At 42.4% G+C, this 24,478-nt stretch overlaps 1 long non-coding RNA gene across 1 annotated transcript; it reads right to left on the reverse strand.

Moving 5' to 3' along the window:
- Positions 1 to 1,650: 1,650 nt before the first annotated feature.
- Positions 1,651 to 23,279, reverse strand: LOC121104286. Its single transcript, XR_005836583.1, has 2 exons — positions 22,788 to 23,279; positions 1,651 to 2,185 (listed from the first exon to the last, which is right to left on the reverse strand). It is a non-coding gene; the product is annotated as an uncharacterized LOC121104286 (long non-coding RNA).
- Between the last annotated feature and the right edge of the window lie 1,199 nt (positions 23,280 to 24,478).

Below are 24,478 nucleotides of genomic sequence, written 5' to 3' on the forward strand. Positions count from 1 at the left end.
CAAATGAATGGGCATGGCTGTGCTCCAAAAAAACTATATTTATAGAAACAAGTGCAGGTGGGCAGTATTTGGCCCATGGGCTGTAGTTTGCCAACCCCTGGTCCAGGGCATGGATATTCAAGTCAGATATACCTACGTAATTAGCTGTGCAACCTAGGGGTCCATTCTTAACCTAGTTCAGCTTTGTTGTCCTCATCTGTGAAATGGGGTGTGATGATTCTTGTTCTAAAGTCTTGTGTTGAGAATGAACTGAGCTAATCTACCCAAGGTTCCAGGCATTTCACTTGTGTTGCTATTTTTATATTTCACTGTATTAATAATAGCAAATAAATAAATGCTAGTGTGCAAGTTCTGTATGAATCACACACGTGTCACACAATATTAGTTCTCGTTGTCATTATTATTGTCAGGCAGAGAAGTTGCACAGGAATTACCCAAGTGCAAACAAAGAACTGGGAATGCAGGATTTTGTCCTAGAATTGTGAAATAAGAGGGATGAAGGTCTAGGAAGGCCCTGTGTGTCCTAGCCACTGTCTTTCTCTACACGCTCTTCCTGCCCACTGTACTACTGACACCCGGCTCTTCTCCTAGTCCATATGACCTTCATATAAACTCCCTCTTTTCTGGAACGTTCTTTCTCCTCCTTACCCCATCCTTCGAGGCCTCTGTTTAAGTGTTACTTCCTCAGGAGGTAGGTCAAACAGGACCATGTTCTTTTCCCTTGTGAGTTATTAGAATTTGTACTTATTTACTTATTTCTTTACTGGATTGTTGAAAGTCTTCGCCGTTAGGACTATAGGCTCCTTGAAGTCTGGACCATTTCTGTTCTGGTCATCACTGTGTATCTGGAGTTTAGCACCAGGCCTGGTGCTTCGTAGATGTTCAAGAAATATGTAGTGAATGAAGGAGCCACTTCTACTCAAGGTTATTCTTGGCTCAAAGCAACATAACGAAAGTCTGCCTGTGGTGCCTTGTCCAGTGCTCCTGTCTCTAGGTACGGGTGGGGAAGGTGAGGGTGCAAGAGCAGGGAGCTCTCTGACTCAGGAGGTTCTGTGCCGTCTGCTGCCTTCCACGGTTTTTCATGGTCAAGCTCCCCCTCTCTCAGTGTCCTCTCCCAACTGTCACATAAAGCCAAACCTCAAACCAGTTCCACTCCGTGCTGACAGACCTTCGTCTCCAGGAGCAGTTGGTTTTAACAGAGAACTCTGGGGATGCGAAGCCAGAGCAGAGCTCTTTAGTGGTTGATCTCTAGGTCGAGGTGGATGGACGGGTGCGATAAATTATGGAAGAGGAGCCATGCCTGGAACCCTTCAAATCTCAGCCCAGTGTCAGCTGTCCTCTCTGAAGCATCAGGGCAAATGCTGGGATGTGAGAGAGGCATTTGCTCTTCCTACAGGAAAATCCCATTTAATTCCCCAAACATACTGATATAAAATATATTGTGTAAGTGACATTAATTTAGCGGTTGTTGCTACTGCCGCTGCTCTTTTCTTTCTTTCTCTCCATCTCTCTTCCTCCCTTCTTCCCTTCCTTTGTCTCTTTCCGTTTCTTTCTCTTTCTCTCCCTCTTGCCCTCTCTCCCTCTCTCTCCATCTCTCTCTCTCCCTCCCTCTTTCTGTCCTTCTCTTCTTCTCTTCTTTCTCTTCTCTTCTCTTCTCTTCTCTTCTCTTCTCTTCTCTTCTCTTCTCTTCTCTTCTCTTCATCTTTCCATAATGACTTAAGCTCTTAATCCTAGTTATAGTGGAGAAAGAGGAAGATACAAAGAGTAATCATGACTAACCATGGCTGCAAGTCTATTGCTAAACTCTGGAGCTCCTTAAGCTGCCTGTGGCTGAGTAGAGCTGAAATCCTGTACAAAGAGAACTAAGCTTAAAATTTAGTCACCAGCAATGAGGGTGGAGTGTGTAACAGATCTGGGGTGCTACGTCCCATCTCCTAGACTCATCCCTATATCAGCAGCCGTGTTGATAGATAGCGCTGTGCACTCTGACAGGATCTCCTTCAGCTCCAGTCACGTAGCCACCCACATTTATGCCTGACATGTTTCTTCAAAGTTGGGGGAGCCTTGGGGCACCTGGGTGTCTCAGTAGCTTAAGCGTCAGACTCTTGATCTCAGCTCAGGTGTCGATCTCAGGGTTGTGAGTTCAAGCCCTGAGCTGGGCTTCACTTCCGGGTGTAGAGCCTACCTAAAAAAAAAAAAAAAAAAAAGCTGGGGGATCGTATTCAGCCAGTATGTAGAGATAGAGAGATAGCCTGGCAGGAAAGGGGAGTTAACCCAGCAGGGGCAAACCTCAGCCAATGGGCTGTGGGAGCTAGTGCCCTAGAGTCCTTTGAACAGGGGATCCTGGGAAGCATTTTGTGCTCTCAGAGGTCCCAGGGGAGTCGAGATCCCCTGTCTGCAGCAGCAACCTCAATGACCCATCTTTATAGTGTTTTCTTTTCCTAGTCTCACTCTTTCATCCCTTCACTCACGTCCGTGTGTGTGTGTGTGTGTGTGTGTGTGTGTGTGTGTTTGTTTTGTTTCGGTGATGGTGGGACACCTTCCATATAAACTACCTGCCCCCAAGCCTTTCCTTAGCCTCAGCTTTTGGGAGAATATAAACTAAGACAAGGGGTGATTTCTTAGTGATGCAATGAACTTAAAATAGTTTTACATAAAAGGTGGTGACTTCCTATTTTTTTCATTGAAGACAAAAGTGAAGGAAATGGCTTTGGATGGAAACATCTGGGATGTAGAAGGCAAGGGGTATTTCCTGGAGAGAAGTTTCTGGGCCAGCACTATCCAACATGGGAGCCACCACATGTGTTAGTGACATCAATGTGGCTAGTGTGAGTGAGGAGCTGGATTTTTAGTTTAATTTAAATTCACTGAAATAACTACATGTGCCTCGTGGCTACTGAACTGGACTGCACAGCTTTAGACATTACAAGGAAAAACGCCTTCTGGAGGTTTAAAAAGTAAATTATGTGGCCGACTCGACTGGTTTCCAAACATCTATTCTTGCAGAATCCTCATTTTATTCAGTATGTTGCTGTGCCCGGTTAAAAAACACGAACGAAACCTGATTTCCCAGACTTTCTTGTAGCTGTGTGAAGTCCCAGGAGCTTCCCTTCCCATAGAAAAGACGTCTGGAACAAAGGAGTCCTGCTCTTTGTCTTTCCCGCGTCCCTGGTCTTCCTGCCTGATCATACATGACGCTTGCAGGTGCAGCCGTCGTCTAACGATCGGCAGGAAGACAGCTGCCTGTAAGATGGAAGAAGCCTGGGTCCGGAGGCCTTCCTCAGTTTGCTGCACCAGCCTGGCCTCCTGACCTCCAGACCAGGTTGACTGAGGCAAGTAAAATCCTGATCCCTGTAGCAGAGTGCATCCTGACTGGCGTAGACCATTTTAACAGATTCTGGGTGCAAGTAGATTCATACTCCTGTGTCGTACTTTTATATTGGAGATTGGGAAGTCATGGAGCTGATTGTAAAGCTCTGCCTGGGTATGGCTTGGAAAACTTGGAAAATGAGTATAGACAATAGCTATAAACTAGAAAATGTGATCCTCTCTGGACATCTGCTCAGACGATACCAGTGAATCGGAGTCAATGGCAGTACTTTGGAATAATACAGAGCCGCTCTTCCGGAGGCTTTATGAGATGTCTCTAGATGGCTGAAAGTCTCAGACGATGGAGGACGGATTTGCTGCGGTGCGGTTGGGGCCTCTGGGTGGGGCTAACACACTGTACATTCTTGACACAGAATGGGGCCTAGGTCAGAAGGGGGCCAATGCAGGACCTGGCACTGAACAGATAACCCCACCCCCACTTCACCTCCAATTACGATGGACAATGGTGCTGAAAAGTTGCATAGCCCCCTTGTAATCCATTTTCGAGCGTTTGGTGACTATTTGGGGACCAAGTCTATTTCTTCCCCCCACGTAGATCACCAACTAACCACGATACACACGGCTCTGCCACAGGAAAAAGATGCCTCACTCTCCCAGGCTTTCACGGAATAAAGACATTTTTGAACTGAGCTCCTTAAAATATCAAGGCTCCATATTACTCCCCAGACACAGATATAAATCTTTATAATGGTGCACTTTACAAGCAGCACTCTGGAGTCTTTTCTGATTGGTAATCACAGTGTTTCCTTATTAATACTGTAAAAAATGTAAAAGGCATAAACATTTTGCAATCTATCTGTTCTTTCTGTGCGGGCATACATCAGGGGCTGCTTTAAGCATTCCTAATGGTTCACCCATCACATTTTTTATGAGTTTATATGGGAAGAAAATTGTACCAGAAAACTGAATTCAATGACTGCCATTCTATGAATAAATTCTGTTATCTTTGATACTCTGGGTATAATAAAAACATACAAAAGTTAAATTTCAGCATCCTTGCAGAGTTATGTCAACTGTTTTTAATGTCAATAAGACACTGCTATTTCAACCACTGTCTTCTCCCTCCAAAAAATACTGCTTGATCTTCAGGTTATGTTTTCATTAAAACAACTTGTTTTTAACAGCGAGATGCTGTGCCTGTTTGCTAATTTACGTATACTACAAAGTCTGATCAAAATGAAGAGTTATAATTTTAAGACACGGAGCTCGGTAAAAATCCATCTATGCTTGGGATAGAAGATTAAAATAAAAGTCAGGTGTCCATAAAACGTATTTTATATAAGTTAGATCAGAGAACGTCTTGGAAGAGTAACTTCGATCAAGCGAACTCTTAGGTATTTATTTGTATTTACACACATCTCCCGTGATTAAGGGCATATTTCACATCGTATCCTATAGGTATATTCTATAAGTAAGATTTTGGTCTTTCTGATCATCTGGGAGATTTCTTTCTCAAAAAAAATGCAATGGTCTAAATACTTTGAGTAGATTTTCCTGAACTATTCAATTTCAATATTTGCAAATTGATTTACTGTGCTTCCTTTACATGATAACAAACTCTAAACAACTTCTTTATATGACGAAAGCCTGAAGCTCAAACAATTTCCCCAAAGTAGTGACCCACAGGCTCTCACCTACCCATCTGAAGGTCTGTCATTTTCCTTTTGGGAGGAATTTTTGCTTCTAAAAGGTCCAACTTATCCAAGCGGCCATCTTCTTACTCATGGATTAATTGTTAAGATTTAGGGAAATTGAAATAAACATCTCAAAGATATTCAGAACTTTCAAAGCTCTGAAAACCCTCTGCTGCTTGCACTCCCATCACCTGGAATGTCCTAATGAGTCTGTGCCTACAAGCTACAAGCCAAAGAAGATATTGCAGGTGCCTGATGGTGATGTAGACTCATCCCTGGATTTTAGTGACCCTCCAGACTTAGTTGTTGACATTTATGACCTCAGGGTTTTTACATTCTCTTAAGCTTCGCCTCAAGGGAGGTTTCTGCCTTATTCCCTGGCCTCAGGCTATCTCTTAGCCTTTCTGCAAGTAGGACAAGGAGGAAACGATTAGGACAAAGGTACTTTGTAAGGTATGTAAAACAAAATTTAGTCTTAGGTCTAGTCGAGTAGGAACAGAATTCTTTTTCTGGAAATAAACAGGTAATTGAAATAAAAGTGCCTACTTGGCCTAAATATGTGTCAGAAGACCTTAATTCTCCATTTGCCTGTGGAAACAGCTTCCTATCTTGGCCATAAACAGAGATTTCCCAGAAAAATTAGAATCCTAGAAAGGCTTCTTGAACAGGCCCATTAGGTGGGCTGATGGAGTTTCATTAGACCCACCCTAACGTCTTTAAGGGCGTTCACTGCTTTATTTTCGTGATTGGGCTAAAGCATCTTTTCCGGAGGTAGCTAGCCAGATGACTCCATCTGAGAAAATGAGTGTTTTGTTTTCTTTTAAAAGTGTACACGAAGATGCTTATTTGTGAAGCAGATTCCAGAGTTGGCATCCTTGGAGGTTAATCCTGATTAATAGGTGCTTGGTGATATAATTTTGGCTCTTACTTGAGATGGAGATTCTGGCCTCCAGCCACCCTGCAATTACCACCAAGTCTCAGGGCACACCTTGTGGGCACCCCTGTATGGAGGCGATGGCTCATTTGGACGGCATAAACAACACCTTGTAACCAGGAAACACTCCTTAAGCATCTCATCCTCCAGAATTTCACGATCGTCTCTCTCATTTTCCCATGTTCATTAGCACCACAAATAGGTGTTTTGTTCCGCTTTTGCACGACGTTTACTAAAGTTTCTCCTTGCTCTGGAGTGATGGTGAGCACTTAGGAGAAAGTGGAAACAACAATGCTTGAGTGTTTTCATCCTGGAGAAGCTGAGTTGACATGCCATGGAGGCGATCGCACTTAAGCATGCATCGGACCAATTGGGACCAGACTATGAATAGCTATTTTTTTTTAGAGTTATAGCTTTATTACTTTAACTCGATAAGCAGGAACAACTTTATACAATGTTTCTATCAGCTTCTGGGAAATGTCTCTATTGTGCATTCTCTCATAGGTATAATGGCCTGTGAGAGTTTGATGTTGAAGTATAAGAACTTCCATGAGGGTTTTCAAGACGGCAGTCAGTCCTATTAGTTATTCCAAATTTCCCTTGAAACTACTGGTATGTAGATTTGCACAAATGGCAGCTTCTTAGGAACACCACAATCATAAAAGGCCGAGGCACTTGAAGGAGTCAGAGGCAGCTTGAGCTTCTGGTCTCCCTTGGAGACTCTTCTACTCTCTTTCTGATTCACAAAATCACCTGTGAAGGACTTTGAGAATCTGGCCATATATTTTTTTTAACAAATTAGAGAAGTGATATATTTACTAAGCACGTTTCTATGTGTGGAAAGTCCAGAACTGGATGCTGTGAGGATGAAGGAACTTCAAGATACAGATCTTTTTGCTAAAGAAATTCATAATCTAGTTGGAGAGTTAGTGTCAGATTTTACTTAGATGCCGGTGGGTTGGCATCCAATATGCAATTGTGATTTCAGAGACACCAAAAGGATTCCAAATATTTCACCAATACCGAGACAAAACACAACTCTAACTCCAACCTCAACTCTGATACTAGCTCTGCCAAAAACAGTAGATCTCCCACAATAAATACCTCGAACATGCTGGACATTGTGATGTATTCTTCATCTATGTGATGCTATTTAATTCTGACCTGTATTCAGCTTTGGCCCTGCCAAAGTTCATGCGTAAGTTCTAAGTGACCTCTTGCACAGCCTTGGCTGAGACAGGTGGCCACGCGAGCCACTGAACGGAGGCCCTGGATTTGTAACTACATGTTCCCAAAGCCATCCAGGGAGCTTTGAGGCAAGGTTCCTACATGTTTTGAAGATCTGATAGTGCCGCGACTAGTAAGGAATCTGAAGTAACATCCTAGGACATGAGAATGCCCCGTTCTGTTCCCTCAGTTCCCAAAAGGCCTCCTGTTGCCTGGATGAATTTTAAAGAGTAAAAATGTCTCTAATAATTGTCTCCACATGTCTGTTCTATGTCTGCAGCTTATGAACAGATGGCCTTCAAGGTCCCTCCATCTTTTAAGGGCTCTCATACTGTAGGCTCTGTGTGGTGAGAAAGAGACAGAATTCTCACGAGAGCTGACTTGGATTTCCACTAAACTCTGGGTGTCTATCCGTACAGCTACAAAGAACCACAAAGAACTTCTCTTTCCCATCTCTGAAGTCTCAGTATATGTTCAGAGTGTTAGCTCTTCACACACCTCTCAGTCGAGGCTACCGGCGTGTTCTTTAACCTGGCTTTTCCCGAACAACAGATTATCTGAGGAAAAGAATTTCTGAAATGTGATCAGAATTATTTTTTTATGGGGTGGTGAGGAGAAGCTACATCAATATGGGCCCAAGTAGATCGTATAGCTGCTTCTGAAACTCTTCCTTTTGTTTTTGTTGTTTCTATTAAATAGGGGGAGACATTCTAAGTATTCATCAGTGTGACATGGAAAAAGCACCCCAGAAAATGTACTTTTTAAAAAAGTTCGAATATTGGTTGACTGCTATATGCCCCTTTCCATACATTTTTTCCCCCTCTTCTAAAAGGGTGTATTTATTTTTTTGAAAGAGAGAAAGAGAGAGTGAGTGGGGGAGGGGCAAAGGAAGATGGCGCAGAAGAGAATCTTAAGCAGACTCTCTGCTGAGTGTGGAGCCCAATGCGGGGCTCAATCCCACGACCTTGAGATTATGGCGTGAGCCGAAATCAAGAGTCAGACACCCACCTACTGAGCCACCCATTTTTCATACTTTTTTTTCCTTCTTAAGCAACCCAGAAAGATCCATTTAAGTTAATCGAGGCTCACATGAGCTAACATGTCAACTTCATACGTCACCCTCTCACGCTCCTTCCATTAACAGTTTGCTCCTTTTAAAGGCTCCCCCCCCCAAATCTTAGGAATATTAGACACTGTGAGAATACATGAAAAAAACTACTTTAATTTTTCCAGATTTTTTGAGATATAGCTGACATATAACATTGTATAAATTTAAGGACTGCGGCATGCTGATTTGATACACATATATTGCAATATGATTCTCACCATAACCACTGCAGCATTAGATAACATCATGTCACATAATTACCATTTCTTTTTCGTGGTGAGAACATTTAAGATCTACTCTCTTAGCAACTTTCAAGGGTATAATACAGTATTGTTAACTGTAATTGCAATGCTGTGCATTAAATACCCAGAACTCGTCATCTTCTAACTGGAAGTTTGTGCCCTTTGTCCAACAACTCCCCCTCACTACCAACTCTGTGCCCCCACTGCTGGCACTGGTAACCACCATCCTACTCTCAGTTTCTATTTCACAGATAAGTGATATCGTACAGTATTTATCTTTCTCTGACTTACTTCGCTTAGCATAATGCCCACAAATTTCATCTGTGATGCTGCAAAAGGCAGACAGGATTTCCTGTTTTATGGATTTCCTCTCTGATGGACTCTTAGGATGTCTCCATATCTTGGCTTTATGAATAATGCTGTAATAAACATGGACGTGCAGATAGCTTTATAATATTCTGTTTGCATTTTCTTTGAATGTATACCCGGAAGAGGGATTGTTGGATCATATGGTAGTTCTGTTTTTAATTTTTGAGGAAACTCCACGTTGTTTTCTGTAGTGGCTGCACCAGTTTGCATTCCCACCAACAGTGCACAGGGGTTCAGAAAAAATTATTATAGCCTTAGAATAGGTGCCTCTTTTCTTCATTTCCTCTTTCTCATGTAGCACCTTTAAAGGGCGATGGTATGAGTCCTAGGAAGAACATAGAATGTGTTCAAGAGAACTGGGCCACAACACTACTTATTTGTGTCCACTACAATGCATCAAAAGGAACTTAGAAGAAACTGGAAAGAAATATTAATATTAATATTGCTCCTCTATGGAATCATCAGCAGAATTAAATGGTTTAGCCATGTATCAATGCCAGAATCATTTGGCAAATTCAGTGACAAGAGTTGATTAGTTGCAGCTAATCCATGGTGTGCTAGTAAAGTAGGGGTGAGGGTAGAGTGGGGGTCTTGGAAGCCTAATTTGTGGCATTTGTCAATTTCCGAGGTGTAAATACCCTCATCGGGACTGATTTCAAAGTGCCAATGGCTTAACAATAGGCTCACGTAATTCCTGCAAATTTAACAATTAGTTTTCATAAGCTAGTATGATCTGGCTTCAGCAGGCCACTACGGTTTCTGTCGGAGAACTAACAGCCCCTGCCTCCGGTGAAAGATATCCACAGTACCCTTCCCTCTTGTACCTGCCCAGGATTCCCAGCTTGACCCTCATGAGGGGTGTGATGTTGGTCTCTTCCATCACATTTCCCTCTAAAATGGCTGGTGGTTAAGGAAAGCCTCTTTGGTTTTTTTGTTTTTTGTTTTGACTTCTTAAAACAGCTTTATTGAGATATAGGTGACATAAAAAAAGCCCCCTTTAAGGAAATCTCTCAAGTATGCAGATCTTTGTGTGAGGAAAATGCTTATACGAATCCAAGATGCCAATTTATCAGAGGAATGGATAAAAAAACAGGTTAGAAATAATGCCAAAACTCATACATCTCAATAGCAAAACGCCAAATAACCCAATTAAAAAAGAGGCGTAGGACATGGATAGACATTTCTCTGAGGAAGACATACAAATGGCCAACACGTAATGAAAGTTTCTCAGCATCACTAATCATCACGGAAACACAAATCAAAATCACAGTGAGATATCACCTCATACTTATTAGGATGGTTATTATCAAAAAGACAAGAAATGACAAGTGTTGGCAAGGATGTGGAGAAAAGGGAACCTTCGTGCACTGTTGGCGGGAATGCAAATTGGTGCAGCCACTGTGGAAAATAGTTTGGAGATGCCTCAAGAAATTAAAAATATAGCTACCCTATGATCCAGCAATCCCACTTCTGGGTATATAATCAAAGGAAATGAAAAGAAGATAGCAATGAGATTTCTGCACTCCCATGTTCAGTGCAGTATTATTCACAGTGGCCAAGATATGCAGACAATGTACGTGTTCAGTAGTGAGTGAATGCATAAAGGAGATGTGGGATACGTGTACAATGGAATATTATTCAGCCATGAGAATTTCGAAGGAAATCCCACCATTTGTGACAACATGGATGAAACTGGGGCATTATGCTAAGTGAAGTAAGTCAGACAGAGAAAGACAAATACTGCATGATATCACTTATATGTGAAATCTAAAAAAAAAGTCAAACTCATAGAAACAGAGAGTAGAGAAGTGGCTGCTAGAGGTTGAGGAAAGAAGGGATTAGGGAGAGGTTGGTAAAAGGGGACAAACTTTCAGTGATAAGATAAATAAGGTCTGAGGATCTAATGTAAAATATGGTGACTATAGTTGATAACACTGTATTGTACAATTGAAATTTACTAAGAGTAAGTAGCATCTTAAATATTCTCACCAAAATGAAATGAACAAAACTTTATGTTAAAAAGAAAGAAAGAAAGAAAGAAAGAAAGAAAGAAAGAAAGAAGAAAGAAGAAAAGAAATGATGCCCAAATAGCTTTGAGTTTCAATTTATTGACTGTACATGGGATGTGGTTAAATGATGTCTTATATCTTAGGATGAAACAATTAGGAGACTCCAAGTTGGACATATTTTGGTCTGCAAACAGGCAGGTACTGGCATGGAGGTGAGAGTGAGCTTTGATTCATCTTCAGTGGCCAGCATCACTTGGAGAGGAAAAGCCAGGGTCACATTGAGGTATGTGTTCAGATGTGGTCAGCTGAAGCTTTGACTGTATTGCTGTGGCTATTTCTCCTTGCCGTGGTGTCTTGGGATGCCTGGTCTACATTTGTCTTTCGTGGCTGAGTTCACAGAATCATAATATCATAATATTGGTAAAAGCATCTGGGTCAGTACATAAATATCTTTCTCAATTTCCCTGACACATGGTCATTTGCTCGGGCTTGAAGGCCACCAGTAAAAGGGACACTCAACTTCTGGAGGTGCCTGCTTACATTTTCAGGCTACTCTGTTTGTTAGAAAATTCTTCAGGCAGAGTAGGATCTTTCTCTCTGCAGCTACTTTTGGTCCTTCTCTGGACACACAGGACCTAAGTTGGACACACAGCTTTAAAAGTTGTCAGAGGTGTTCTAAGTTCAGTGCCACAAACATTTCCTGTGCATTTGCCACGGCCAAGATTCACAGATGCACTAGCCTCATTTCTGTCCTTGAGAAGCTCAAAGTCTGGCAACCTAGAAAGGTTCATAATCAGAGAACTTAATTCTATTCTAGCGTTCTGTAACAGGGACTTCCCTTGTCCTCACAATTGTCCTTCCATCCCCCCTGCCACTTGCTGATGACAGGGCCTTCCATGTTTTAACATAAGCCACAATTGGTTGGTCTGGGGGAGAGTCCCTGACCCAGTTGCACTAATCACAGTGTTCTGCCCTCACTGGTGTTAAAAGAACAAAATTCAACTGAATACATTTTATTTTATTTTTTATAATAATTTTTTATCATGTTATGTTAGTCACCATACGGTATATCCTTAGTTTCTGATGTAGTGTTCCATGATCCATTATTTGCATATAACACCCAGTGCACCATACAATATGTGCCTTCCTTAATACCCATCACTGGCCTATCCCAATCCCCCACCCCCCTCCCCTCTGAAGCCCTCAGTTTGTTTCCCAGAGTCCACAGTCTCTTGGTTCATTCCCCCTTCTATTTACCCCCCTTCATTCTTCCCTTCCTTCTCCTACCGATCTTCCTAGTTCTTATGTTCCATAAATGAGTGAAACCATATGATAATTGTCTTTCTCTGCTTGACTTATTTCACTTAGCATTATCTCCTCCAGTCCCGTCCATGTTGCAGCAAATGTTGTGTAATTGTTCTTTCTGATGGCTGAGTAATATTCCATTGTATAAATGGACCACAACTTCTTAATCCAGTCATCTGTTGAAGGGCATCTTGGCTCCTTCCACAATTTAGCTATTGTGGACATTGCTGCTATGAACACTGGGGTGCATATGGCCCTTCTCTTCACTACGTCTGTATCTTTGGGGTAAACACCCAGTAGTGCAATTGCTGGATCATAGGGTAGCTCAATTTTTAACTGTTTGAGGGACCTCCACACTGTTTTCTAAAGTGGCTGTACCAACTTGCATTCCCACCAACAGTGTAAGAGGGATCCCCTTTCTCCACATCCTCTCCAACATTTGTTGTTTCCTGCCTTGTCAATTTTTGCCATACTAACTGGTGTAAGGTGGTATCTCAATGTGGTTTTGATTTGAATTTCCCTGATGGCTAACGACTTTGAATATTTTTTTCATGTGTCTGTTAGCCATTTGTATGTCTTCAACTGAATACATTTTAAAGCTCGTATTGGCTTTACTCAAGGATTCATGAATCGGGCAGCATCCCATCTAGCAGACGGAAAGGAGCACTAAAGAGCTATACAAAATGAAAGATTTTTGTAGGCAGAAGGAGGCAGGACTCGGAAGTTACACTAGCAAAGAACTGATTATTTGTGGCAAGGTCACCTTTGTTTAATGGATGGCAGGGGTCTATCAAGCAGATTACCTTTCTAGAACTGACCAGATATTTCCATATTGACTGGTTTAAGATCCCATTCCTGGGGGAAGCTGAAAGTATAATTAAGTTGGGTATTAGGTCTCGGTTTGGTGACATGGGGCTTAGCACTAGTGACTCCATTTTGAACCTGAGGTCTCTTTCTCAAACACTGGCCAATGCTGATTAGTCCAGACGTGGGCTAACTCCTGACCATACCTGGCCACTCAAAGCTCTTCCTTGGGATTTTAAAATTTGCTGTCAGAAAGGATATACGCCAGTTTCTCTCTAATGACAGTTTCCCTAATGACTGCACAACCGTACAGCTGCTGTAGCCATGGTCTCAGCTGTTCTGTAACGAGAATGAGTGAGGCAGATGGGCAGAGAGAAGGAGGCATGAGAAGTGGAGAGAGGGTCCTGGCAACATTTCATTTCATGCTTCCAGTTTCTCTTGAAACCCATCTCCATCTCTGCTGGTCACTCGTCCACCCCTTCCTTTGAATCACCGATTCAAAACATTCTCCTTGCTGTAAGCTGATGTGAATTTGGTTTCTGGGGTATTTTTTGAGGGGGAGACAGGTGGAGAAGGCTAAATAAAGGGGTTAGAGAGAAGCGTTGATGCCCCCAACCCAGCCCCTTTGCTGGAGAAAAACTTGTCTCAGGCACATAGTGGAGAGATAGGCTGAGTATCAAAGAGGGAAAGACTTGTGTTTCCTTGGAAGACGTTTGGTTGGGGGTCGGTGAGAGGTGGAGAATGATAAGGCAGGAATTCAGGTGGGGGCAGGAAGGCTGTTGAGTGGAAATTGTTTTCTTGGTGAAATGTTTATATTCACTACCTCTTCCTGGGGCATCTTGTCTGTTTTCTCTGGGTCCACTACTAAAGCAGTTAACTTCTGGGTGGTTCTGTAAAGCCTGAATAGGGATGGAGCCCTGTCTTTTTTAATAGAGGGCTTATTGTATGCCTGACACTTAGAGACACTTATAAACACATATTTATATATATTACCTACATGCTTTCCAATGTATTTACATATGAATCTCATAATATTATCATAAATTTGGGAATTATTATCCACATTTTATACATGAGAACCAGAGAGTGCAAAAGTCAATATGTTGTCTGAGGCTCACATACCTAGAGAGTGACAGTTGGGACAGGGACCCAGCTTCTGACCCCAAACTATACTGTATGTCCCTTTCTTCCTAGGGAGAGATTCTGGTCCCTACGGCTCTGCCTGGTTTGAGACTTGCTGTGGCAATAATTCTCTAGTAGTGTGGTCTGGAGATTGCATTCCCTGGGAAAGACTGGGTTCACCCCGGCCCTCCCTGGAACTCAGCCTTTGTCCCCAGAGCAAGAGAGGTGTGAATGTTTCAGGGCAGGTCTTTGCTCTGGCAAAAGCCCAGGACTCAGCAGGTCGAACCAGAGTCCTACAGCCAGGTGCGTCCGGCCTGAGTCACCATGCCAGGCCAGGTGAGGCTCTGAGGTGGCACCTGCCTGTGGTTGGCAAGACTTCTGAGAGGGCTCCCTAATCCCAAATAATAATAATGACAACAATAGTGGTGATAATGGAGGGCTTTAGGTATGCGAAGTGTGGTTCAATCCTAAAAGGTCCAGGAACTCTACAGAAGGTCCTGATAAGTATTATTATCTCTTGGGAGAGCAACAGGTTTACCTTGTGGGCAAATTCTGTGTGGAGAGGTAAAAAGCCCGAAAGATAACGAGAGCAGCAAATAGCAAGTGCTAATGTCTATACCCGAGAAAAGGACAGGCAGAAAGCCATGTCTGCGGAATCAGGGTTAGTTCAGGGAGAACTTTTCTCTTTGGACCTGAATTATCAGCAGCAAAGGTTTTAAGATAAAGCAATGAGCACTGTATGGGAGGCTATTTGCTTTGCATGTGGGGTCTGCAGATGGTACACTCAACGGTGTCTGGGGGCTGGAAGGCAATGGGAGTAAATGAAAATGCTCGAGTGAAAGGCAGACATATTGCGAGTAAAAGGAGATAAAGATGACAAACGGCAATCTATGTTTGGCTTTAGTCTCGTGGGATGATAAGGAGGGGTGGGGACTGCGGCAAACTGATAAAAGAATACATGCCCCTGCTGAAGGGGACAGCTCCACTCAGATCCAACCAAAGCTGGCCCCAGGGTGTCAGATCATCCAATTTTGGAAAGAAATTGGAAATCTAAATTTTTGTGGAACAGATATTGAATTTGAAATGTTGGTAACTAATTTGAACATTTTCAAATACTGTTGGCCAATGGCCTGCCTTGTTGGATTTCTCCTGGAAGATAACCCTTCAATTATTTTAAATTTTTAAGAAGTTTAGCCTCATACTATGCATGGAGTTGGATGAGACAGAGCTGGCCCATCGTGTACCCCAATCCCAATCTGCATCCCCAAGGTTATGCAGGAAGACCGTGGGAAGGATGGGGGGGATGTTCCAGGCTCATGTGTGTCGAGACACTGTACGGAATGTGGGCTGGATGGAGCCGCCATGCCAGGTGTGGCCATGACTGTAGTCAGATAAGAATAAAAAAAATCTTGGTGGAAGGAGAGGCTGGTGAGGGTGAGATCCAGCAGGGCTACTGGAGATGAAAGGAAACTAGGACAAAATTTTATCCCTTTTAGCCTCCCTGTCCCTTTCTTTCTCCCTACTACCACCCCCTTCTCCTCTCCTCCCTTTCCCTTCCTCCCTCTCTCCCTCCCTTCTTTATTTCCTTCCTTCTCCAAATTCACTGCCCACTAACACTGTGTCAGGAGCTTTACCAAGCTCTGAGAATACCATCTATGCATAAAATTACATTTCTGACTTCTAAAAAGAATTATATCATGTAAAATAGCTATGCAGATTTTTACCAAATTTAGAGGTAGGTTTGACAAGATTGGACATTATACTAACTGTGTAAACTTTTCTTGAAGGAAATCGCCTCAGTGAGACACATAGTCAACCCCCAGAGCAGCAGAAACTGAACATTGAAACGAGGCCTAGTGTTTGTCAAGGACATGAGACCCATCAGACGCCTGAGGTGTTGTGAGCGGAGACTACAAACAGTAGCTTCAAATCTGGTACCTGAACTGAAAGTCACAAGGGAAACATCTGTTACTGGCAACGTCAACTCTGTATAGGTGGTCCTGGGTCAGTAGCAGCAACAGGTGTTTGTTTAATGATGTCAACGACCTTTCCTAGCAATATGGCAGAGGCTGCTAGGGATGCGTAAGGGTCTGCTCTTATTCTAAAACTTTACTTAAAGCGTGGTCCACGGATAGCAGTGTCAGCATCACCTGGGGGCCTGTTAGAAACGCAGGCTCTTAGCTGCACCGCAGACCTACTTCCTTCCAACAGAATCTCCATATATGCATATTAAAGTTTGAGAACTCTAAAGCAGGAGTTATAAACCCTGCAATCATCTGGGAGCTAAAAATACTAATGTTCCCCCTTCCCCGGCTCCTACCACCAAGAGGCTCTGATTTAATCAGTCTAGGAGGGGACTCTGGGCAGTCGAAATTTTTGAATCCTCTCCCTGGGGTTCCTGACGTACATCCTGGTTTGAGAACCACTGCTTGTTAACAATGCTAATTCTTGGGCCCTACCTTAGACCTAATTGATGAGAATCTGTGTTTTCAGAAGCCTTGTAGGCATGATTCTCATGTTTATATTTGAGAACCACAGTCCCAAAGCATCACAATCTATGGTGGAGACAGGAAAAACAGGCCATTTCTATGCGTTGGGGTGAGGGCCCAGACAGGGGCAAGCCCACATTCTCCGGTGAGGGACATCCCCCAGGGCAGAAGAAGGCAGGAAGGCCTTCTCTATGAGGTGACAGACATCTAGAGGGATGTGTGGAAACTTGCCCGGTACAAAGATGGGAAAGAAAAGAAAATTCCAGTGAAAGGAAGAGCAGGTGCAATGTCCCTGAGGTGGGAGCACATAGCTCATCTGAGCACCTGAGAATCACTCAATTAGGCTGGAATATGGGTGCTGAGGGGTAAAACTAAAGGTATAGGTAGGAGATAGGTCACAAAAGACCTTGTGCGTTGTGTTCAGGAGTTTTCCCTCTTTCCTGGGTGGGGTTTTGGTGGGAGAGTATTAGAAACGTCACTGTGGTTGCCATATGGACTGTGGATGGGGGGCAGCACTGGAGGAAGCAGGAGACTCGTTAGATGGTCACAGTAGTTCAGACACAGGATGCGTATATTATCAACCAGTGAGTTTTTACTGGGAAGGTACCTCCCTAATAACTGTATGGGACACAGTAGACAACTTTTGACCTCGAGGGTCTTCGTTGGATTGTCAACACAAAAAGATCATCCCATTCGACCAGTCAATTTGACTTAATTTAAAAATGTTCATAAAACCTGCATTGCAGAGAGGCGATGTCCCCAGGGACAGGGACATGCAGTGATCAATAAGACATGGTGGCTGCCATCAAGGAGCCTATAATCCCCTGGAGGGGGCAGCTATGACCAGATACCATATATGGTATAGAGTACAAATGCTGTTATGGACAAGTAGATTAATTGGTAATGAGCACCAGGCCACTGATTTAGCCAGACTCACCCACTATGCTTGGCTCATCTGGCCAACCACAGTCTTGTGTGGCAGCATTATCTTTATCCCCACTTCATAGATGAGAACACTGAGGTCCAGAGAGGTTATGCATTTGTTCGGAATCCCAGGACTGGTGAAGTAGCAGAGATGGGATTTTTGTTCCAGGCCTTCTCGTCTCATTATCTCGTATTTTGATAATTATCATGATGTGTCTCAAACTTCATTCATCCTTTCTGATGTTTACCATAATTTTGCAAACCTGTACTATTGTTTACTTTGCATTTTACATTAAACAGACTCAGTTTGTCATGTTAAATAATTTGTTCTAAAATGAAGACCGTATGACTGTAAGGCATAGAGAGACAGCATCACTTGCTACAAATAGGTAATAACTGTAAAATTAAAAACATCAGACACAAACCAATGGTATTACAATTCTAGTGATATACAGTAGCCTGGCCAACGCTCTAAGCCCGAGGTCTTTCTCTTTGCTAAAAAAAGAAACCTGCAGGTGTTAAGAAGTGTTGAAGACCTGGTACCACCAACCTGAAACCAAGCTTTCACTCATCACAAGGCTCTAAAGATAACTGAGCCTTTTGGAAATACCTTTCTCACTATGAGATTTCATCTTATTTAATGGTATCCGTCTATCACCTTAAATCATTGCACATCATTCACAGGGCTGACACCGTGAAGGATTCCATTCTTCCCTTTTTCCTTTTTGTAAGACAACTATCTTCCCTGTCACAGCCTCCCCCCGACCAGGTCACTACGGGCACTCCTTCTTGGTGGATAAAGGAGAGCGAACCTTTGGGAGAGCATCATAGGGTGCAGAGAGAGCTCTTGGTGTTTCAGGTTTGGGGAAATACCACGGTGATAAACAGTGATGATCTCCACGTGATAACTCAGACGGGTGATAAACAGTGATGATCTCCATGTGATAACTCAGACGGGTTAGATCTTGCTTTGCCCTCAGCATGTGCTTTGCTTCTTCTCTCCTTTAGGGGCCACTTCAGCCTTGCTCTCTTGTTTCTGTCTCTCATATTCAGATTTGTATACCCTCCCTCACTTTGTCAATTACGTTAAATGATATCTTCATGTTATTACAAAACAGGATCATTTTTAGGATGCAGAGGACTTCAGAGGGGCCTCAAGTTCCATGATCCTGGGGGACTGAGACCACAGGAGTGGAAGCTGGCCAAGAGGGGAGGTTGTCAGCTGGTTTGTCTGCTCACAGAGACCTCTAGGTACTGGAGCACTGGCCCCTCATGTGGAGTGACAAAAGGATGAGTCTGGAGAGCAGTCTTCAGGCAGGATTCAGAGCTGTGTGAAAAGGCTCAGTATAAAACTCCATCTCTAATAAGCAGGGGCCGGGGAAAGGGTCTACACTGCATTTAGATCTCCATGCATGCTGGGGGTTCTTGGCCCCTTGAGAATGCGCTTCTACCTTGACCATTCTCCCCTGACTTGACAATATGCATGAGTGGGGACTTGTCATGGAGATGCTACCCACCTGGGTGATATAGTTGTTGGCCTAGCTCTGTATATAACTGATTTGTACATGAGCTGGGACATTGCTTTTATCTGAATTGAACAATTTATATGTTCAATACCCTTCTTTAATGATTGTGATTATCACGATTTATCATATACCTTTTAGCATCCTAATAATAGAAACCTTTTCAAAATTCGGGATATTATCACTTGAGTCTGCTTTGCCAGTGACTTATTTCTGTCAATATACCAGTGAGACGGGAACATTTTGTTTATGTGACTCACAGTGAGGATTTACAAAGAGCAAAAGACCCCCTATCAAACATGACTGCAAGTAAAAACATATAAAACACACATAACTTCATATGAAAGATTAAAGGAAGATGAAAATTGATTGTAAGACCAAGTCTTGAATTTCTCTAAATTTTAGTATAGTGACTTTCCAAGAGGTTTGATCTTCAAAATTTGGGTTTGAACAAACTAAAAAGTCATCTAGAAACTTTTTTAAAATAGCTTTAAAAATCTCATTTAAAATAAAAGACAGAAAATCTGATTTCTTTCTAGAATATCTTTCCAGAAAACACACATTTATTCCAGGCAGGTACTAGAGCTATTGGGTATACAAAATTACGAGGCATAATCACTGCTCTTGGGAAACTTACAATTCCCCAAGGGAAACAGAAATAAAAACTATGATAAAAGTAGACTAGAGGAATTGAAATGTGACAGGTGAACCCAGGAGCTGGACAACTCATTTTATAACAGCTGACATACGGAAGGGCTATAGAGGAGGTGGCATTCGAGTTTATTCTTGATGGGTGCATAGGATTTTGCAAGGAGTGGGGATAGGAGGTTAGAGGCAGAGGGAACAATGGGACCAAAGAGAGGTAAGAATGTGCCTACCTGCTTGGCAGATGGGAGTGATGGGAGAACTGCACTTACTTGAGGGAAAATGACAGAGAATAAGGATGGAAAGGTGGGCAAGAGCTCCATTGTGAAGGTCTCTGAATGGTGTGCGGATTTCACTGGGTTGGTCATGGGCAGCCATCATAGATTCTTAAGTGGGAGAGTGACCATGGTGGAAAATTTTGATTTAGAAAGCCAGGAAAGGAGATCAGGTAAGAGGTTTTTTACATTAGCCCAGGTAAAACTATCTTTCATATCTTTTGTAATTTCATCTTATGCTGATCTGTTCTTTTTTTTCTTCTAGTAAATATACTACGAAAAAAGGATCTTTATTTTTGGTGAGTTCCAATGAATGAAATCCTAAAAAATAGCAGAAGGATGAGAAAGGGCTGTCTTCACTTTGGATTTCCTGGTTCTTATTTTTTCAATATGTGGGACATGGAAGTAGGGGAACGAGAAAGAGGGAAGAAAGCTTTTATGTGTCATACTTCGTTCCTCTAAGAAGATAGATTATTTTTTCTTTTTTGTGAGTCTCTTCAGATCAAATTAAGCAGTAAAAATATTCTAATTGAGCTGGGCTGGACTAAAGATGGATCCTTATCTTAGTACAATTACATGGTGTTATCTATGTTTCCAATTATACCATTCTTTCTTCCAAGAGGAAGAGATTGAGCTTGTAAATAGACTCTCAGTCCCGCTCAGAAAGAAGTGTGTGTGGCTTCTGTTATGAAAGAGAGAAGTGTGCTATCATAAATGTGTATGACTCTCAGTGCCTTTAAAGACATTGCATTCCTGTCCATGAGGAGTGGAGGGAGGCAGAGAGACGGTTAGACCCATAGACGGGGATGAGGGAACTTGCACCATAAAATAGAAGACAAGGGTGATGGCTGTTTTTTTTTCTTTTTTTTTTTTTTTAAGGTTTTATTTGTTTGAGACAGAGAGATATAGCAAGAGAAAGCACAGAAGATGGGGAGGAGAAGGAGAAGCAGGCTCCCCACTGAGCAGGGATCCCAACGCGAGACTTGATCCCAGGACCCTGGGACCATGACCTGAGCCAAAGGCAGGCACTTAACCAGCTGAGCCATCCAGGAGCCCTGATGGCCGTTTTTTAATGCAGGCTTTCTCACAGGTTGCTGGTGGAGTTGCAGGCATGGGAGCCACAGGGGTGAGAGTAGAGGGGGAACTAACAGTTCTAACGTGGCCAGAGTGCTCAGAAGAGCCCGCTGCATAATGGAAGCTTGGCTTTCTTTCAAGGGAGACCCATCCAGGATGGCACTCTCTTGTTCAATCTTTCCTCACACTTCCTTCAACCCCTCCACCCCCACATCCTTCCCCCCTCCCAATCGGAAATGAGAAACACAGACTGTAGTTGTCAGTCTTGAACTTTCAATTTTCAGGTCTGGTTTTGAACAAGTTGTAAGAAAAACAAATTGTAAGACTTTCCCTCCTATCCTCGAGTGTTTTTTTGGTTTTTTTTGTTTTTTTTCTGGTTTCAGATTTCCCTCTAGAATCTTTTTATCTGAGCTCCCTGGGGAGGCGCATTGACACTGTGGGAAACACTCCATTTTCTCTTATATAGTAGGAGGATACTCAATTGTCAGTTAAAAAATAATGATCTGTAGCCGATTAAAGAACTGAGAAAGCCTTACAAGTTGAGTCTTTTAAGTGGGTAATTCCTTTAACCGGGTAATTCTTCTAAGCGGGTAATTCCTTTAAGCAGGACCCTTCATAGCCCTGTAAAACTGAAGACCATCTAGGAACTCTTGAACTGTTTCAAATTGTTTTCAAATGGGTCTGAATGCTGTTGAGAAATGCATAATTTACGACCTTAACACTTGATTAGGTGTTAAACGACTGTCGGGAGAGATGTCCTTGGTAATCCAGTTATCATCTAGACTCTAATTATCACTTCACAGGAGAAGTAAGGCTGGGTAATTGAGAACCAAAATTCTTAAAGGGCTTGAAGTGGCCATTTTCTTATGCAGTTAAGCAAATTATTTCTCTACCTAGAAGGTGTCTAATTGGTACCAATTGATGAGAAGGAAGAAATGGTGTTATGACTTTCAGGAGTGACGTAGTCAGGGGGCTCCAGCCAAGGAAACAGAAAGTTGCACTGAGCACTAAGAGATCTCTCCCATTAAAAAATTTTGCTTTATTTAAAGTATATATTTAAGGAGGGAGAAAAGAGAAAGCAGGAGACAGCCAAGAGAAGACAGAATGTAATTAAGAACTGATGGCCTTACCTCTCCCCTGTCTGTCATTACTAAGGATTTTTCTCAGATGAGACCCAATTTCACCTTGTGTTAGTTCCCATTGATCACTATAAATTATTTAAGCCACAAATGCTATGCCATCCATTAAACCAGGAATGGGGATAATGGGCCAAAATCTGCCTGAGAGAAGGGTCCCACTCTCACTGAATTCAATAGGAAATAAAAGTAAGAGGTAACAGGTAGAGAGATTCCATTCTGTATCTTTTCCTTTGACCAGCCCTCCTCCTCCTTCACACCCCCAGTCTTCCATACACAGCACCTCTATGCGTGCAAATGTCCACAGTTAGTGCTATAGACACAAAAATGGGAATCTGAGACATGACCCTGGCTTTCAGCAGTGTCCACTCTAGACAGACAGTGATGGGTCAGGTTAGTATAGAAAGGAGGCTAATAATCAACACCTCTTTCTTCTCGTTCCAAATGTGGGACAAATGGATTGGTGCTGGAGAGTGGGAAATCAGAGAGCCTTGATTACTAATAACATTGGTTGGAGAATGTGGGTTAGACCTGTGGCCAACGAGTTTACCCATTCATCAGTGAAATCAGCACTTACCTCTGGTCACTGGCACAGCTGGTCAACTACAGGCATTCGCCATGGTAAGGGAGTGGGAGGCCAGCCCCATGGCAGACAGCAGATGCCAAAGCACATCTTTTGGACAAGCTGGCTCCAAAAGAGGCTCTTCTGAACTCTAATCAGATAATCACAGGCTACCATGAGGAGAGTGGGCTGGAGCAGGAGCCTAGATGGTCTATCTGGCTCAAGTCTTTCTACATAGAAACATGAAGCTCCTTCCTAAGAGGCCTTGAAAGGGACGTTAAGAGGAGACTGAACTTGTACGTGGTAAAGTACATGCTTAATTCACTGCTTTTTGTGGGCTTGAGGTTAGAAGTACAATTCTATGCAATGTTCTGAAAAATAAAACAGGCCACATCCTGAAGAGCTCAGAGAGCTAAAAATGCAGAGAACCACCAAATCTAGAGTCACTATCCTGTTATACCAGGGATGCAGAAAGTATGTAGTCTATCCCCGATTGGTAGATGTCAATCTGGCATAGCCCATGTATAGTAAACAGAAAATGATGGAGAAATTTAAGCCTATATTTTCCAGGTTCTTCTGACCTTAGTTTTTTCTTGGTAACATTTTTTTTTTGAATGACTACACATGCAACACATGTTTATCATAGAATATTTAGAACATAGTTAAAATATAAAGAAGAAAATAAAAACCAACTTGATTTCATCATCCAAGATATCATTGATAGCATTTAGGGTTTTGTTTTTTTTTTTTAATCCTATATATAAGGTGATGGATGTTAACTAAGCTTATTGTGGTATTCATTTCACAATATATATGTACATCGAGTCATTATATTGTACACCTTAAACTTACACAATGTTATATGTCGATCACACTTAATAAAACTGGAAAAAAATCAAATGAAATTCTCTCTCTACACATACATACATACCTACCTACATACAATTTTCCCACAGAATTCCTTTTACACTATGTATGGACTTTTGTATTCTGATTTTCCCTTATTACATCTAGAATAATTTTTCATGTCATCAAGTTGACCTAAAAATAGGATTTCACGGGCTCCATAGCAGTTTGCCTAACCTGCTCCTTCTTGGGTATGCAGATTATTTCCCACTTCCTTTTCTGCAGACACCTTTCTTATATGTAAGTATTTATGTGCTTCTCTGAATATTTCTTAGTGCAGAGTCATTGGAACTGAGGGTTTGAACATCTTATAGCAGTGCTGTGTTGATAAGTGTCTAATAACAGGCTTGCGGGGGGTGGGGGAGCCTTGATTTGTGGCATTTGCCAATTCCTGTGGTGTAAATACTCCCTCTGAAGCTGATTTCCATCTACCAGTGGGTTAACACCTATCTGGAAAAATTCCTGAAAAATAAGCAGTTGATTCTTGTGAGCTAGCCCAGCAACACAAGGCTTTCAATGCATATTTTGCCTTTTCTCTCCAGAGAGGTTGTACTTAATTTCGTTCCTCCCACAGTATGTGAGATGGCCTATTCAGATCCTGCTTAGGTTCTGGCTGTCCCAGGTGGGCCAGCAGCTGACGCAGAAGGTAAGTGCACCCAGAGGTCTTGGACTCTAAAGGACCCAGTGCCACCCCAGATGACATGTAGGAGAGAGAAAAAACGTTTCTTTCTAAGAGAACTATTCCACACGTACAAACGTTGTAAAAGAGAAAAAATTAAACTTGGGATTTGTTTTAGATT

Source organism: Ursus maritimus, unplaced genomic scaffold, assembly GCF_017311325.1.
Source record: "Ursus maritimus isolate PB19 unplaced genomic scaffold, ASM1731132v1 scaffold_20, whole genome shotgun sequence".
Classification (NCBI taxonomy): Eukaryota; Metazoa; Chordata; class Mammalia; order Carnivora; family Ursidae; genus Ursus; species Ursus maritimus.